Source organism: Lathyrus oleraceus, chromosome 2, assembly GCF_024323335.1.
Source record: "Lathyrus oleraceus cultivar Zhongwan6 chromosome 2, CAAS_Psat_ZW6_1.0, whole genome shotgun sequence".
Taxonomy (NCBI): domain Eukaryota; kingdom Viridiplantae; phylum Streptophyta; class Magnoliopsida; order Fabales; family Fabaceae; genus Lathyrus; species Lathyrus oleraceus.
In genome coordinates this window covers 333317403-333334520 of record NC_066580.1, presented here as the reverse complement: position 1 = coordinate 333334520, position 17118 = coordinate 333317403, and the positions used below count along the sequence as shown (strand labels likewise).

The 17118-nt window shown below is 42.6% G+C and overlaps 1 protein-coding gene and 1 long non-coding RNA gene across 2 annotated transcripts in view; both read right to left on the bottom strand.

Moving 5' to 3' along the window:
* Positions 1-15200, bottom strand: part of LOC127119370 (uncharacterized) — a 49677-nt gene extending 34477 nt beyond the window's left edge. The window contains exon 1 of the long non-coding RNA XR_007802783.1: positions 15115-15200. This is a non-coding gene — a long non-coding RNA (uncharacterized LOC127119370). The remainder of the gene's footprint in view (positions 1-15114) is intronic.
* Positions 1-17118, bottom strand: part of LOC127119369 (xyloglucan O-acetyltransferase 1) — a 76182-nt gene that overhangs the window by 45037 nt on the left and 14027 nt on the right. The window lies entirely within an intron of this gene.

Genomic DNA, 17118 nt, shown 5'->3' with positions numbered 1-17118 from the left:
ATCTAGATCTAGAATGTTGAATTCTGTTATGGTTATGATGAAAACAGTTATGATTAGGCTTTTATATGTTATGTTAATGATGATTCTAATCCTAATTAGTGCTAATGAAATGGATTAGTGAAAATGCACTTTTATGCTAAATGGACAATTGGTAATTTCACCTCACTTATGCCAAACCAATGTAACAGTGAAAATTCTTTGTTGCAGCAAGTTACAAATGGTGTATGTGAGCTAGTGCAAAAGGAATCATGTGAAAACAATGAATATTTTGCAAAATCAATTTTTCCCTCCACTTTTTAAAATTAAGTCCACTTGAAAAATGGCCTTTTTATGTGATGAGTTTTGATGAAATGTAATGATGTAACATGATAGTACATGTCAAATGGAGTTTTCTCAAAGAAACCTCACTCAATTTGGCCTTATGAATCAAAAGTTATGCCACTTTGAAATTCAACTTTTTTGAACAATGATCAATCCATAACTTACCAACCACAAATGAGAAATTCATGTTCTTTGACTTTTTGGAAAGGTGAGAGCAAGATCTACAACTTTCATGTTGAACAAAATTTCATTTGAAATATTTTTGGACATGTAATTTTGAGGAGAAGAACTTTCCATTTTTGGCATTTTTCAATTACAAGTCACTTTCTATTTTTGGAAAGTTTCCATCTGACTTTATTTTCTTCATTCTTGATGTTTGAAATGTCAAATGAAACTTGTTTGGACATGAATGAAGTGTATCTAACCCTCTCCCACCTCCAAATCCATCAATTCAGGCACCGTTGACCACATTTGACTTTTTTGATTGATAGATGAATTGGCTGTGTACTGATGAACTTGAGCCTCAAACTCCTGATGAAATGGCTTCATGATGAAACCCTAGCTTCCATAAGCTCAATATAATCATAAAATGATCCCCATATCCATTGAAAACCTTATCTCCTTCACAAGCCCTGATTGGCCCAATACAATTGATTAGGGTTGACTAGAGGTCAAAACCCTAATCTCAAGGCATCCGATCATGAATAATGAATCTCCCGGTGATGACAAAACCATGATGATGATGATGCATCATTGCAACCAAGATCAAGCTCAACCCCCTTGAGGAACCATGAAACCCTAATTTGAATCACCAACCCTCAGATGATTAGTGATCAATCCAATGAAACCCTCAGGCTTGAATCTTAACCTCTTTATCTTCTAACCAAGACTTATGAGGATGACTTGCACAATGTTGCCACATGATATGCAATATGCAATGCCTAATGACCTAAAAAATGCAATGCAATATGTTAAGCTAGTCCCAAGAGAGGAGGGCAAATTTTGAGGTGTTACAGCTGCCCCTATTCAATCCACTATGAACCTGTCGATATGAATAGCCTCGGCTTTCAGATGATCAGGATGAAGAGTGATTGAATACCAAGAACAGACGAACAATTTGCACTCCGATGGGAAATAATTAACAATGCCTGTCAGAATCGGCAAAGAAACAATCCTGAAGAAGAATTCGTCTGGTACGGAGAAAGTCGGCCGGAATACCGAAACAGAATGTCGACCCGGATACCAAAATAAATGGTAACACAGGGATAACCATGGCCTGAACACCACATATCCGCTGGGGATTATTATCTCTCTTTTTTCTGCTTTTCTTGAACCCCGAAATTTTCTTTCGCGCAAATGATCCTGGATCACTACATTTGAACCCCGACATCTTGTTTGCCAAAATAATGAACCCCATTCTCCATTTGAACCCCAGTCGCCTGACGATAACTTGTGATCGCCATTGTGAACCCCGTTCTCCAGAAAACACCTCGTGTCTCCCTTTCTCCATTTGAACCCCGCTCTCCAGAAAATGCCTCAACATTTCCCTTTCTCCATTTGAACCCCGTTCTCCACTCTCTTGTGATAATTTCGCTGGCAACGTCGGAAGTAACACCAATCACCACTCTGATGGCGACATATCAGAGGGTACACCTTAGACCGGACATGTGCTGATGACCGGGAAGGAACTCGACGTTTACTGGACATCGAATCAATGATGTTTACTTGACACCAAAGAATACTCGACCAGACATTTACTGATGACTGGGAGGAAACTCGACGTTTACTGGACATCGAACAATGATGTTTACAGGACATCGAACAATGATGTTTACTGGACATCATACAATGATGTTTACAGGACATCGAACAATGATGTTTACAGGACATCAAACAATGATGTTTATAGGACATCGAACAATGATGTTTACAGGACATCGAACAATGATGTTTACAGAACATCGAACAATGATGTTTACAGGACATCAAACAATGATGTTTACAGGACATCGAACAATGATGTTTACTGGACATCGAACAATGATGTTTACAGAAACCAAACAATGATGTTTACAGGACATCGAACAATGATGTTTACTGGACATCGAACAATGATGTTTACAGGACATCGAACAATGATGTTTACTTGACATCGAACAATGATGTTTACTTGACATCGAAGAAAGCTCGACCAGACACTTACTGATGACTGGGAGGAAACTCGACGTTCACTTGACATCGAACAATGATGTTTACTGACACCAAAGAAAGCTCGACCAGACACTTACTGATGACTGGGAGGAAACTCGACGTTTACTAGACATCGAACAATGATGTTTACATGACACCAAAGAAAACTCGACCAGACACTTACTGATGACTGGGAGGAAACTCGACGTTTACTGGACATCGAACAAAAACTCGACCAGACAGGGATCGACACGACACTTACTGGTATCGCAGGGATGACATCTCCATATGTCCAAAACCAGGCAGACACTTGCCGGGGACTAACTGGGAAATACTGTTGCTCCAAAATCACGATGCTGAACTCCTCAGAGTAACGCCTTCACCGTCCAGCGAAACCAAATCTCAAGCGGTAACCACGGCTTGAATCGCGCTGATCGCGTAACATTTCCATCTCCGTCCGACAGAAAAAATTCCTCCAGTATCGCACTACTGGAGAACATTGCTGATCCGACATCATGATGTTAAACTCCTCAGAGTAACCTCTTCACCATCCAGTGAAACCAAATCTCAAGCGGTAACCACGGCTTGACTCGCGCTGATCGCGTAACATTTCCATCTCCGTCCGACGGAAAAGTTTCCTCCAGTATCGCACTACTGGGGGTACATTGCTGATCCGACATCATGATGCTAAACTCCTCGGAGTAACATCTTCCAACTCCTGTCTCGCACGACAGAAATCTCCTCCAGTATCGCACTACTGGGGAATATTGTTGATACAGTACCAAACTCCTCGGAGTAACATTTTCACCATCCGGTGAAACCAAACCTCAAGCGGTAACCACGGCCCGAGTAACTGATACTTGCAATGCTGCTGATTTTCCAACTAGTGAAACCACTCCTCCAACGGTAACCACGGCTTGAGCAGCATCTTCATCCACTGGAAAGACCAAATCTCAAACGGTAACCACGACTCGAGTCGCGCTGATCGCGATCTTCCTTTCCATCTCTGTCCGACGAAAAAGTTTCCTCCAGTATCGCACTACTGGGGAACACTGTTGATAAAATACGGTGCCAAACTCCTCGGAGTAACACCTTCACCCTCAGGCAACCACTTCTCAAACGATAACCACAGTTTGAGACTAGCTCATGCTTGCAATAATGATGCATGATATCTTTTCAGCGTAATGCTCCATAATTATGGAAATGCTACGCGATTTATTATGCAATATGCTATGCTTATTCTACATGATGAATGTATAAAAAAGTATCCCCCTCAAGGGACTCTTCTGGGGAGCTCGAGACACTTTGCTGAGGAACTCGCCAGCACTCCGATCTCCACCCTGCTGGGGAATAGCACCGCCGCTGGGAAAAAGGCAACCCTTGCTGGGAATAGACCTCCTCTGCACCCAATCCGCTCGAGGAATTGCTGGGGAAGGAACCACCAACGCACTGTGGGGATACAACGGTCTTTGACTTGCTGGGGATGCAACACTCCTGACTCTGCTTGGAGAGACACCACCCACAGATACCTCCGCTGGGAAACAGCAACCTTCAGGCCTAGCTGCTGGGGAAGCATCGATCTGGAACCTGCTGGGGATAACCATCCTGACCTTGCTAGGGAATCCACAGACCTTGAATCTGCTGGGGAATTAGTCCTTTCGACTCTGCTTGGGGAGGAGGACAGCCTGGTACCGAACACTCGTCGACTCGTCGAACCACGGCATTCATATCCAACTCCCATGTCAGCTTTCCAATTTTGAGAACTCCCAGACTCGTCTGGACCTTTTCTGCTCCATCATCTTGTATTCCCAACCGTTCCGTACTCGACGGAGAGCGAACTCCTGGGATTTATACAAACTTTCCAATCTTCCGACTTTGAAGAGTCTTCTTGATTAAAATCAAGGATCGTCGTACGTCTCTCGCCGTCTTTTCACCATTCCATCCATTCGTCCCTGATTGGACTCCACGGGGATTTGTTTTGTCAAAAGCTTCCACATCACAACCTGCAAGTGAGTGAAAAATATCTAACAACACCTGCAAAAGAGATCGTTAGATAAAACCCTGCCCCAGGCGTGTCAAGATTTCAACACTTGGGTCACCCAACCTTCCGAATAAGATTTCAAGTCTTCAATCTTATAAACATGCATTGGAAGGGACCTGTATGTCTTAAAATGCAAGATTCTTTATCAAAAATAATCGGATGTTTTTGCAATCAAAGCGGTAATGAAAAACAAAAACAAAATTATTTGACTGAATATGCATTTTATTGATTTGAAAAGTGTGTGGCTCAAATTGAGCGATACAAAGGAAGCAATTCCTGAAAAGAAGTAATTGCGCACAAAAGGAAAAATCTATCCTAATGGCAATGTGAAACCCGTGATCTCATCGAGTTCCAACTCGGTTACACCCCATATGTCCTTAGACTCTCCGTGCTTTCTACCTTCTGAACAAGACGTTTCTGACTGCTCCCTACCGGGGATTATCCATGTGCCTTAACCAAAGCGCAAACGATCATGCTGGACGCAGTTGTTCGTTTCAATCCCTCTTTTGCCTGGACCGCCCTTTCGGGTTTTCAGTCCACCGGGATACCCTTTTTTGCCCAAGCCGCCCTTGTGGGTTTTCGACTTGCCGGGTGTACAATTCTTCTTTTATCCCTAATTTTTGCCCGAACCTTTTCTTTCTGTTTTTGGTTCGCCGGGATGCCCATTTTTGCCTGGACTATTTTATTCTTTTCGTCCAGCGGGTCTCTTTATACGAAGTATTTTTTAACTGCGTCCGCATTCACAGGGGATGGAAAATCCTCGCCATCCATGGTCGTTAACAACAAGGCTCCGCCAGAGAAAACCTTCTTGACCACGAATGGACCTTCATAATTAGGTGTCCATTTGCCCCTTCGATCGTTTTAAGGAGGAAGGATCCTTTTCAGCACCATATCACCTACGTGATATACCCGAGGTCGTACTTTTCGGTCAAAAGCACGCTTCATCCGCTGCTGGTATAACTGCCCATGACAGATGGCCGCCAGCCTCTTTTCTTCAATCAGGCTTAACTCCTCATACCGGGTCCTTACCCATTCAGCCTCTTGCAATTGCACGTCCATCAGGACTCTCAAAGAGGGAATTTGAACCTCAACCGGTAACACGACTTCCCTTCCATATACCAACGAGAAAAGCGTCGCCTAGTAGGCGCACCGAGGTACAATACCCAGGATACAAGCTTCATACTTGCCCACACTGTCGGTGCATTCGGTAAAACTCTGCTTCCATTCATGTTAATGGCCCCATCAGACATCAGAATTCGTTCGGATTCAGGGTCAGGCCCCTCCTCCGGGATAGGTTCCTCACAATCTTTCGATTTGAGGACCTTGAGATGTCCTCATCAGGGAACTCAAACTTCATCGGTTGATAATCCTCAACGAGTTGCGGGGCGATGTAATCAGACAATACACCCCTTGATTGCTTTTTGAGAGTATCAAAAATCAGTCATCCTTCTTTTGCACTCTCACAACCCGTCCGGTCAATGCTAGCTCTTCAAATATGTACTTGATCAGATCCATCTTGAAAATCCACAAAGTGGTACGAACCAGCATACACTGTCTTAGTCGGCGAGCAGCCTATGCCAAAGTACAGCAAGTTTTCTCGAACAGTGAATGTATTGTTTCACAGTCGATAAACTTTTTGCTAAGGTAAATTGCATGCTCTTTTCGACAAGACTCATCATGCTGACCCAATACACACCTCATAGACCCCTCGAAGGCCGTCAAGTACAGATTAACAATTGCTCCTCCCACAGGAGGCATCAGAATCAGAGGTTCCTGCAGCTTATTCTTTTATTTTTCAATGCCCCTTGGCAATCATTATTTCACCTGACCGTTTGATCTTTTTTTTTCAACAGCTTGAATGTAGGTTCGCACGTGACTGTTAGATGAGACGTGGACCATGACATGTAGTTCAATCTACCTAATAGACCACGAACCTCTTTTTCTGTTCTCGGTTCAGGCATTTTTTTTTTATATTTTTTTTATTATTTTTTTTTAACAGGACCAACCTCGATTCCTCTCTTACAATGAACCCCAACATCTTACCGGACCGCACTTTGATAGTGCACTGATCTGAATTCAACCTCGGTTTGAATTGTCTCAACCTGTCAAATAGCTTGGCCAGATCTGCCAGATGCCCCTCTTCTGCTTTGGGACTTTGCTATCATGTCATCAACATAGCATTCGATTTCATGATGAATCATATCATGAAACAAAGTCACCATGGCTCTCTGATAAGTAGCACCGGCGTTCCTCTTCTATAGAGGACAATCTTCTCTCCATGGTAGCTTGTGCACAACGACATTGGTATCCGACCCTGGCATATCCTGACATGACCAGGCGAAGGTATCCTCATGCTCTTTTAACAAGACTACCATTCTGCTCTCGACTCGCCTCTGAAGCGGCCCCAATTTTCACTTCCTTTCTGACCTCGGCGGTGCTTGGAGTAACAATCTTGACTCGCTCTTCCTGCGGCTGAATCACCTTCTCCTCTTGTTCAACAACCTGGCTAATTCCAGCAGATCACAATCTTCTTCGCCTTCTCCTTCGGCATGATAGATCGGATTGTCGAAGTCATATGAGGTGTAACCAAATCGTTATCAACGAGATCCGGAGAATTGTTTTTCGAAGTCGGAACAAGACAAATCAAAAGGGAAAAAATGAAAACAAACATTGCCATTTTTATTTGTTTTTAAACTGCAAAAATAACTAAAAAACAGGGAACACCGCTTTTAACTGAAAAACATCCTTTTATTAATGATGCAAAAATGTTGCAAATATGAACATGAGGTGGCCCTTACAATGAACCATTATCTGTCGGGCAACACGCAAGGCTTTCATGCAGATAAAATCAAAAACAGAAAAATTACTCTTCCAGTAGAATGACAGTGATGATCTTTTTTAGGCCTTCCAGTTCTGGACTTCCATCCCTGGTACGCACGGTTTTATCCAACCCTCAAACTCGCAGTCACTGTCAGTTTCTTCACCTACCGCACAGGCATGATCCAAATCTTCAGCAATTGCACTCGCCATTGCCTGACCATGCGCCGGCATGGGATTAGCATTAACATTCGGTGATGGTGCAAAATTGATGGCCTTGGAGTCTACCAGATCCTGGACAACATGCTTAAAAGCTCTACAACCCTCAATGTTATTCCCTGGTGTACCAGAATGGAATTCACACTTGGTGTTCTCATCATAGTTGGGAGGCCTCTGATCTGATCTTAACGGAACCATCGTCCTCGGCTGAACCAACCCAAGATCCATCAACTTCTTGAACAGAACAACATATGTCACGGGCGGCTTATCAAAATGGCAATCAATCCCCTTTCCTCTCACCTGGTAGCCATCTCTTTGTGCTCTCTGTTGAGGCGACTACTATTGCTGTCGTACTGACTGATTACCAGCAGAGGTAGTTACTGCAGCAGTGTGCTGGTAGTAACGATCCCTACCGTGTCCCCTTTGGGCATACACAACACTTGATTCACCCTCATTTTTCCTTTGGCCATTTCCGAAGGGCTTCTTCGATCCTGATGACGAAGCATTACCACCCTGAATCTTCCCCATTCTCAGCCAACTTTCAATTCTCTCCCCAGCCACCATAATGTCAGCAAAGTTGGTGACGGGACAACCCACCATTCTTTCAGCAAAAACCCCCTTCAGGGTACCCATGAAGAGATCAGACATCTCCCTGTCCACCAAAGGAGGTTGAACTCTGGCAGCCAACTCCCTCCATCTTTGGGCATATTCTTTAAACCCCTCGCTTGGCTTCTGAGACATACCCTGCAGTTGGGTACGACTAGGAGCCATGTCAGCGTTGAACTGGTATTGTTTAAAGAATGCATCACCAAGATCCTGCCAGCTTTTAACATCAGAAGATTTCAGCTTGGTGTACCACTCCAGGGATCCTCCAGACAGACTGTCTTGGAAGAAGTACATCCAAAGCTTTTGATTCGTAGTATATGCAGAGATCTTACGGACAAAGGCTTGCAGATGAGTTTCCGGGCAGGAACTTCCATTATATTTATCAAATGAGGGCGCCTTGAACTTTTGTGGGATCACAATCTCCTCAACCAGCCCCATGTTTGACATATTTACCACACCGGGAGTAGCATAGCTCTCCAAAGCTCTGATCTTCTCTGACAGCAATTGGATTTCCTTATTCTGTGGTTGGGCACCATACTGACCAAACGGTTCGTTGTGCATAGAGAATTGATCAGCTTCTCTGTCTTCCTCTCTGTCATCATCAACCCCGAAGAATGGAGGGAACAGACTATCTTTCATATTGTTGCCCATCTGAACAAGTTGACCACCAGTAGCAGCAAAACCGGCAGCATTATTCACTACACCCATGGTTGTTCTCTTTCCACCATCTCTGGAACCACCGAGCCCCTGGTTGGAGACACCATCCAGGTTAACACCACTGTTAGCAGCAGAAGCCCGCTCGAGCTTCTCAACTTTGTCAGCCAAAGCTTTCTAACCAACTGCAAAACCCTGCATGATGTTGATCAGCTCATTCATTTTGTCCTTCAGCTCAAGAATATCTGTGCTCGGAAGATCCATCAGTCTGGGAGTGTTGCGTCGAGTAAAGTATCTGTGAGGGCGTGTTGAGTGCAAAGGTACAACTCTACGAGCACGAGCAATGATTCCTGAAACAATCAAGCACGTTAGAACTGGTCCCTGCAAAACAGCAAACAGGTTAATATGCATGAATGCAACGTCTATCCATACGAGGAAGCTTCTGTCTTTCGATCCTGGTTTCATCGAGACAGATAATATTTTGACAATAACATTCCGACATCAGGATGTCTCTCAACCAGAATCTCAATCGAAAATGTACCCTGAGTATGGATAGACGTGAGTTAGATGCCGATGAATGCAAAATATGGATGATGCTGATGCGTGAATGCAATGCACTGTGCCATCCTCCAAGTCATCTGATCATCCGTTGCACTGAAGCCTGATCTCTGAACTGATCACAACCATCTGAGGTACGGAGCAATCATAAGTCCAACTCAAGGGTTCCGAAATAAACGGAAGATACATCACCATCATCATCAGACAATCTCTGTGCAGATAACCACAAAATCTCTGAATTGGCCCGGGGAATCCTGAAATAAACGGATCCCCACTGATAAATACCACGGACAGCACTTCGGCGTCTCAGAAATAAATGTCCATAAATCCGACTTATAAATAGAACTCTGATTAACGGAACCAAAAGTCACCATCAAATACACCATCTGAACATGCATCTGTAAGAATCACCCTCCCCTCACAGGTAAATTCTAATCAGGTCATTCTAAGGCGGATAATAGTCTCGACAATGGGGCAAAGATACTCAATGGGTTTGCCCTTTCGGGTGTGCCATTGTAGCTCTCCTGAGATCGTCTAAACCAAAGATTCGGGAAATGATCGGTCACCAGAGTCAATAGTTCAGATGAAGTCACTCAACCAAAGTGGATACTCCACAAAGGAAAAGCTCCCTCAAAAGAACCTCGTCCGGCTTGTGGTACATCATACTGCCAAACACATGTTGACCTAACATGAAAGAGGCAACATGAGACCACACTAATCCTAGGTGTATACTCGGGCCTGGGTTTTAGCCCCACTCAGAACACCCACCCCAAAACAGTGGAACCACCTGCACAGAGGACGGCAACATGATAGTATGATGCATGCAAATATTTATGCAAATATATACACAGTCAGAATAATAAATGCAATAAATAAAGCGGCACAAGCAACCTAAACTATCCTAGAGCACTAGGAAAGATTCGCTTAGGGAAGAAGGACCAGCACAGGTCAACATCTATATGTCCCCAGCAGAGTCGCCAGCTGTCGCATCCGCGAAAAACAACCGGCGGGCTAAAACAAAACAACACAGAGCCGCCACCGTGCGTTATTTATCCCAAAAGAGGGAAAGGAAACGCTCGAAGTAAACCTGGAAAAAGCATGGTCTCGCGACCAAAGAGAATGGGATCGGGAGTCGGTTACGCAAGGGGAGGGTATTAACACCCCTCACGTCCGTCGTACTCGACGGGATCTAAAAGAAAGAAAAGGTTTCTAAAACAAACATCACACACACAAGAAACACAGGTGGAGGAAGAAGGGAGAGGGCTCGCTAGGACATCGCATCCTATGCCTACGTATCTCGTCTGGAACGAGAATCAGAGCTACCGTAGTTCGGCTCACGCACGCCGAAACAAACACACGCACAAAAAGGCAAACATGGAACCCGAACGCCAATAGATGGACTTACATCAGCTTCCGAACCAAACAAACCCACACTGGAAACCAGATGCCACTTGATGGACTTATACCGGACTCCAAGCACACAACAAGAACAAACAGACAACAAGTTACTAAGGAGTCGGGAACTCGAGCCTAGCAACTGTCAAGCAAAGAAAAAGAGTTTAAAACAAAAAGGGTGCCCGGAGAGATCTCGCACGACCTCCTGCCTACGTACCTCATCTGGTATGAGGATCAGGGCAACGTAGTTCCCCTCAACAGGGGAGAAACTTTCTCCTAACCAGAGATTAGGAAATGACCAACTAGAAGGGAGACTGACTCGAGCCTAATAGTTATCATGTATTCCTCAATGGTCCTAGGTTGAGTTTTCTATCTACTTGCACAGCAGCAAGCTAATCCTAACCAGGCAAAGCAAGCATGCAAGCATAATCAGAACAAAGCAAACATTCACAAATAGCACACACTATATCCAGTCAAAGTGGGCTCAATCAAGGGTTAGACTGCCAAAGCAAGTCAGCTGTATCAGGGTGATGTTAGCTCTTAACCCTGACATTGAGAGTCAGGGTGAAGCTGATGAAATAGGAAGTGAGGGGTGTGCCTCACAGCTCTTATCCCTGGCCAGGGAGAGCTTCAGACAAAGAAGTGTGGGTTCAGAAAGTGGGAACCCTTCTACACTTATGACTCTGACTCAACTGTACAACTGTACAAGGATCTTGGGTTACTATCCTCAAGGCATCAACATGTAATGTGAGCCAAGGGATGACTCAACAGAAGAGCAGGAGATGGATTACACATCTCTCGTGTCTGCCAATTGCCTTATTCAAAGGACTTTTCCTGCTTGGGGACAAAGATAAACAAGCACAATTATTGCCTCTTAAGGAGGACTTCAGACAGGTGCCTGGCCAAGTAACAGGCCAGGTCTCACATTAAAATAGTAGAGACTACAAGGATCATTCCACAAAAAATCTCACATTATTTGGACAAAAATTGGATGAGATATGGATTTTCTAATGTCATGAAAAAATAAAAAAATGTGAAACAAGGCATGTGAAGTCATGTGGAATAAATACAATAAGGCAAAAACGAAAATGCTTGGCACGGAATCGAAGTGAGGTCCTGTTTGAACAGTTAGCACGCACAAACACTCCAGCTCATGAACAACACCGAAATTTTGGATCTAGCAAGGCTTTTTTTGAAATTTTTCAAGTGTTCTTCATGTTCTTCACACATTCATAGGTCCAAGAACAAATCTCCACCAAATTGGACAAACTTTATATCAACGGAAAGGTCTTTCAATGTACATCATGAATCCATAATTATTTAAGCCTAATTCCTTATGATTTAAAAAATTCGAATGCAAACATGTTTGTGCACAAAACTTCAAATCATCATAACTTCCTTGTTTCTCAACCAAATTTAGTGGTTCAAATTGCAGAATTCTCTACTAAACAAGATCTATCCAAAGCATCAATCAATTTCAAGAATCATTGAAGTCGAAAACTCACCTTCAATTTGAAGACAGTTGTGAATTGCGTGTTTTAGGCTTTGAAATGTGAAAACAGAACTTCTATGATGCTTGTAGAAGTGAATGGAACAAGTCTTGTTGCTCAATTACGCACGATCTTAATGAAATCTTGAATTGCCATTGTTGCACCTCACTTTAACAGTCCAAAATTTGGCTTGGAAATGAAGAAATCTTGCTTCAATTAGCTTCAATAATGCATGTAGATGATGAATTGATTAAGAACAATGCAATGTTTATGCAAATTTTTGGAAAAAAAGTGAGAGAGAAAGTGAAGAGGTTTTGGAGATCTAGATCTAGAATGTTGAATTCTGTTATGGTTATGATGAAAACAGTTATGATTAGGCTTTTATATGTTATGTTAATGATGATTCTAATCCTAATTAGTGCTAATGAAATGGATTAGTGAAAATGCACTTTTATGCTAAATGGACAATTGGTAATTTCACCTCACTTATGCCAAACCAATGTAACAGTGAAAATTCTTTGTTGCAGCAAGTTACAAATGGTGTATGTGAGCTAGTGCAAAAGGAATCATGTGAAAACAATGAATATTTTGCAAAATCACTTTTTCCCTCCACTTTTTAAAATTAAGTCCACTTGAAAAATGGCCTTTTTATGTGATGAGTTTTGATGAAATGTAATGATGGATCATGATAGTACATGTCAAATAAAGTTTGCTCAAAGAAACCTCACTCAATTTGGCCTTATGAATCAAAAGTTATGCCACTTTGAAATTCAACTTTTTTGAACAATGATCAATCCATAACTTGCCAACCACAAATGCGAAATTCATGTTCTTGGACTTTTTGGAAAGGTGACAGCAAGATCTACAACTTTCATGTTGAACAAAATTTCATTTGAAGCATTTTTGGACATGTAATTTTGAGGAGAAGAACTTTCCATTTTTGGCAATTTTCAATTACAAGTCACTTTCTATTTTTGGAAAGTTTCCATCTGACTTTATTTTCTTCATTCTTGATGTTTGAAATGTCAAATGAAACTTGTTGGGACATGAATGAAGTGTATCTAACCCTCTCCCACCTCCAAATCCATCAATTCAGGCACCTTTGACCACAATTGACTTTTCTGACTGATAGATGAATTGGCTGTGTACTGATGAACTTGAGCCTCAAACTCCTGATGAAATGGCTTCATGATGAAACCCTAGCTTCCATAAGCTCAATATAATCATAAAATGATCCCCATATCCATTGAAAACCTCATCTCCTTCACAAGCCCTGATTGGCCCAATACAACTGATTAGGGTTGACCAGAGGTCAAAACCCTAATCTCAAGGCATCCGATCATGAATAATGAATCTCCTGGTGATGAAAAAACCATGATGATGATGATGCATCATTGCAACCAAGATCAAGCTCAACCCCCTTGAGGAACCATGAAACCCTAATTTGAATCACCAACCCTCAGATGATTAGTGATCAATCCAATGAAACCCTCAGGCTTGAATCTTAACCTCTTTATCTTCTAACCAAGACTTATGAGGATGACTTGCACAATGTTGCCACATGATATGCAATATGCAATGCCTAATGACCTAAAAAATGCAATGCAATATGTTAAGCTAGTCCCAAGAGAGGAGGGCAAATTTTGAGGTGTTACACACCCATATACCCATCTACCATATAACATTTTGATTCCCAGCAGCTGCCCTGCACAAAGACTAGCTTGTTCATCTCACATATCCCAGTGAAGAAGACCCTCCTTGTGACCTATCTTCACATAGCTCTCCATTTGTTCCGCGTGGGCAAATTTTCCGATATTCTAGTATTTAATCCCCTCCCACCTCGATTGTCCGGACGTCGTTGCCATCCGTACATTCAGGTTCGAGAAGATTAAATAGGGGCAGCTGTCATACCCCAAAATTTACCCTACCCTTCACCATGATCATATAGGCCACTAACCCTCGATCATTTGAATATCATCTTCATCCATTCATTCGAATAAGCATGGTTCGACACAAGGAGACGAGTGACTTGAATTCATGGCTTGGTGCTTGCACCTAGTGGATATTAGGGTTTTCCAGTAACTTGGAGGGGGCCTTGGTGCCTAGGTATTATGCCTATACTTGGTGTGTCAATGGTGGCTTCTTGAGGGAGCAAAACCCTAATTTAGGGGTCCTCACATGGTCATGGCTCCATAAACCCTAATCATGTCCAATACCCATTGTGTAGCCTCCTAACCCTAATTTCAGCTGGCACATCATCATTCATGATGCTTGATCTCCTTGCTTGGTTAAATTGCATTCAATAACTTCTTGTTCCTGGTTCATTCATGTGGAGTTCTTGGTTGTGTTTCTATTCACCATGCCCATGATCATTTATTCTAGTGTTTGGTCTATATAGGTTGTAGTTCATGACACATCTTGATCCTTTCTAAGTCCTTTGTTTCATGATTATCATTGGAGTGTCACTCATGATTAGTTCAGTCAATGTCATTATACTATCCATTTCACCCCATTACAATACATGTTCAAGATTCGTTTATTCATATAAAAACATCAAATTAATTCATTTCAAGAGCCATTTAATTCAAATACCAATCCGAGTTCATTTGAATAAGGAAGTATCATTCATTGCATGATCATAAAGGGTCCATTACATGAAAAAATACAAAGAGAGGTGTGTTAACCAACAATTGACTTTTTGGTCAAGAGTTTACTTTTGGTCAACTTTGACCAAAGTCAACTCAAACCCTTAAGTCATGGCCTATGCGCACTCAAGTCTTGTCATTCACTCAACAATGCCCAAGCTAAACAGCAAGTGGTCACATCCAACAGGTCCAAATCAGCCTCTTTCTGCAGCAAACTCTTCAGCTCTTCTCAGGAATCATGGAGCTGCACCTGCACTTCATTCAGGACAGGCCTTAAACTCCATGGATAATTTTCATCCAACCATGTTTAAGCAACCAACTGGTTCTGATGCTCAGTTTAATATTCCAGACCGCAACTTTCAACCTCAGCCTCATGGACCTCCAACAGGACCATATAACCAAGTTCGTGAACCAACTTTCCACCACATGCTCCTGAAGGTTTTGGTGTGCAGGATGAAAGGTTCAAATCTTTCCAAATTCCTAGTCAACGAAATATTGATCGGAGGGAGTTTGAAGATGATCTCAAGAAATTCCCCAGGCATCCTTTGGATGCTGAACCAGATTCTAAATATGGAAATTATTCATTAGGTCCACATGAAGCTGGAAAGAGACCTGTTGGCTTTCATGATGATGCCATCAAGAAACCAAATTCAAATCTTCATTCTGGTCATCTTGGACCAGGTCCTGGATATGGGATACATCCTATGGACGGAATGGCTCCAAGAAGCCCTGGTAGTGAATACACGGATATGCCTTCCCGTAGATTTGGGCCCCTCTCTGGTGGTCTTATTAGCAAGTCAGGTATAGATGATTTTGATGGCAGAACTGCAAGTCATTTTGTTGATTCAGTTGGCAATGCATTCCGTGATGGCCGGTTTCCTCATCCCCCTAGCCGTATGTTGCAATAGACAAAGCTCCCTGTAAAAAACAACAACAATGCAGTCCATTGGCATGTAAGTCCAATCAGGATTTTTTCACAAACCTGCAACAAACCATTTCACAAGCCTGCTGCAGACCTGCTATGACAATTGCGCTCTAAAAGTTTCAGAATCATCAAAAAGGGTTCGCTTGAATTCAGATACAACATCAGATGTTGAATTGACCAAAATTCCTAGAAATATTAAAGTAAATCAGAAGTGCAAAGGGCAATGGAGAAAGCTACTTCATAGTCAACAGGAAAATAAACGTAAGTTGGAAGAATATATTGAGAAAGAAATGGCTGATTTTGAAAAATGCTTGATATAGAGTGACAAGAGTTGTTACCTGCTGCAGACGTGCACTTGGCCTCATACCATCTCATCATAGTTACTAAATTAAATCTTCCTAACTTCCAACAATCACATTTGCTAACTATCCTGCAATAAGCAAGGCCACGGGTATCATGAACAGTGTCGTCAATGACGTCTTTGAGAAGCTAGTTGTGGAATCTTCAAGACTTGCGAAGCGTTGTGAAGATATCATTGTTTGGAAACTCTTGTTGACAACATATCCTCTATTTCACAGCCATCATAAGGCATAAGAGATATTTAAGTCGTTGAAGCCAATTGTTGATGCTTTTGCCAATTCTGAGCCAATGCCGGATGAAGCCCCTAATAAGAAATTCAAAGAAGCTTGGTCATGCTGTTGAACTAAAAGAGCACGTTGATCAGTTCAGCAGGGACACACCTGCTGTCAGCTTACAAGACCGTGGGGTTTCTACGGCGCACAGGCACCTGCATCTATCACACCACCAAGTGCATCATGTGGTTGACTTGCAATAACCACCATGACAACACTACAGAACTGCCACAAGATCATGGAGATTGACCAAAAGCTTACCTGTCAAGCTATGCACAAACACAACCACCATTTCCTTCTCATTCTAGTCAACCTGGCTTGCATGGATTTTCATCATCTACTGGCCATTCTATGCAGGCACCTTATGCTTCTCAAGATGGTCAATCTGCACAATCAAGTGGGCATACGTAGGCACGAGGATCTCAATCCTTGGCGAGCACACTAATTTAAAATCTACCTCCATCTCCGCAAACTTTGGCAAGGAAACATTCGATAAACAATACACACATAAGCGCAAACATCCTAGATGGTTCCCATGGAGTACCATGGATGTGAGAGGTGTTAATACCTTCCCCTTGCATAACTGACTTCCGAACCTGTTCGTGGTTGCGATGACCATACTTTG